This window comes from Peromyscus leucopus, chromosome 22 (assembly GCF_004664715.2).
Source record: "Peromyscus leucopus breed LL Stock chromosome 22, UCI_PerLeu_2.1, whole genome shotgun sequence".
NCBI lineage: Eukaryota > Metazoa > Chordata > Mammalia > Rodentia > Cricetidae > Peromyscus > Peromyscus leucopus.
This window is the reverse complement of record NC_051081.1, coordinates 3176960-3179209: the sequence shown is the minus strand read 5'-3', so window position 1 is coordinate 3179209 and position 2250 is coordinate 3176960. Positions and strand designations below refer to the sequence as shown.

Below are 2250 nucleotides of genomic sequence, written 5' to 3'. Positions count from 1 at the left end.
TCTGGCTAGAAAGAACCTCCAGGCCAAATGCTATCAATCACTGGAACCGAAGCAGAAGACGGACATCATAGTGAGAGCAAGTTTCTGGTATCCATATATAACATAAGTTCCGTCTTTGCCCTGCAATGCCTTTGTCTACGCAACACAAGGGACATGCCTCCACAAGCGAAGGACCCTGTACGCGTCTTCCTGGCTATGTCGACAGTAGAGCGTGTGAGGATAGCTATGGGACCATCTATACTACATCAAAATACTGTCTAGCTCCTGCAGGTACTACCCGAGTATCCTATGAGGTACCTATGTGTGGAGGTGACTCTGGAGATATATTTGAGAAGAAGGCATACCGAGGAGTCAATGCCATTACTACAAATACTCTTCAAAAGCGTTACCAGGACACGCCGTACTCATATAAGTTCATTCCCCAAGAGCTTGAAGAAGTACCCTACTAGTCTCAAGCCCAGGCTTCCAGAGCATTCTTCCACAGCTTCTCTGTGATGTAGTCTGGATGGAGGGAGTTTTCGAATGCCAGGTAAAACTTGTACTGGCCAGTGTCTGCATCATGTCCCCTTGGGGAAGCGCATGTGACCTCGGCCATACACGTCCACATGGAGGTGACTCTGAAGGCTCAGGTAGTACAGCACCCGAGCCGGACTTGGACTTCCAGTTGGACACAGCCAGGCCACCAGGTCAGTCTTGGCAGACAGGTTGACCTGGGTTTGGACCGGAGGCTCTGGCCACGGCTCCAGCCAGCCATAGGGCGTGAAGATGTCAGAGTCAGCGCGATAGGACATGGTGAGGTTGAAGTGACCGTCCAGCTCTGACAGCCGGCCACAGTGGCTGGGCGACTCCATGCTGAAACCACACCCAGCGCTGGCCTGGGGCCTCGGCTGAGGTGGCAGCAGTGACCTGGGATTGGCGCTGACTTCGCGGTGGTGGATGATGACGGCATTCTGCCTGGGGGTAACAGGCTCCGGTTGGCAGGTCAGCCGGCAGTCGGCCGTGCCTGGGAGCATCCTGGAGCAGGGGGACAGAGCCACCGATTGTGGAAGGGCCATGTCCACAGTAAGATGAGGAGGGGGCTGGGGACAGGGGCAGCTGGGGTGGAGGCTGGTCCTGGGGAGCTACCAGGAGCTGGGGGACCGGGTTGGTCGTAGGACACTCGGATGTAGGAGAAGAAGCAGAGAGCCAACAGCAGCTGCAGCAGCAGGCCAGTGAGGCATGGACGCCAGGGCCACTGTGCCTTGGCTGCTCGGGGTGCATCCATGGCCTGGGGGACCTGGGAAGAGAGGGAAAGGCAGAGCAGGCCACTGGTCATCTCTGGAAAGTGGCCAAATAAACACTTCACTTTTTTTTTTTTTTTTTTTTTTTTTTTTTAGACAGGGTTTCTCTGTGTAGTTCTGGCTATCCTGGAACTCGCTCTGTGAAACAGGCTGGCCTTGAACTCACAGAGATCCACCTGCCTCTGCCTCCCGAGTGTTGAGATTAAAGGCATGTGCCACTCATGCCCAGCACTCCACATTTTTAAAAATGTTTCAGTACAGGTCTCTTGTAGCCCAGGCTAGCCTCCATATCTGTATATAGCCTAGGATGAACTTTGCTTCTGTTTTGCCTCCCTCGGCCTGGCACTTGGACGTGGTGGACACATCTGTATTGCCAGCACCTGAGAGGCATAGGCAGGTCGAGCTCTGTGAGTTCCAGGCTAGCCTGGGCTATGGAATAAGACCCTGCATCTAAAAAAAAAAAAAAAAAAAATCAAGAAATTCTGATGCTTTCATTGAAACACATTTAGAAATAAATGTGAAAACATAATATGATTTCTTCCCCTCGTGCAATAGAGCTTTAAAAACCCTGGGTGCTTTGAAAATGCCACTGGATCACTCTGGCACCGAGGGCTGGTCACACATTGCCGATGCAGGTCACTAATGCTGCAAGTGTGAACTCGCCTATGTCCAGGGACGGACTCGAAGTGTCACATCTTGGGCTGAGCCTGGTGCCAGGGCTCAGTGAGCAGAGCGCTCCACAGCATTCCCAGAGCCACGGACGGCAGCAGATGTGCGCATGCCTTTCATCCAGCATTCCAGGGAACGAAGCATCTCCTACCCCGGGCATTGCCCACCTCTCCAGGGAATGAAACCCAAAGCCCAGTGACCCGAGGCTCCCTGAATGCAGATGCCTGCCAGCAGGGACCAAGCTGCCAGCACAGCCCTGCATTCCCCTGGGACTGAACCCTTCTCTCTGTATAAAAAGATC

The 2250-nt window shown here is 53.4% G+C and overlaps 1 pseudogene; it reads right to left on the bottom strand.

Moving 5' to 3' along the window:
• Positions 1–451: 451 nt before the first annotated feature.
• The window catches only part of LOC114688888, a 9959-nt pseudogene continuing 8160 nt past the window's right edge, over positions 452–2250 (bottom strand).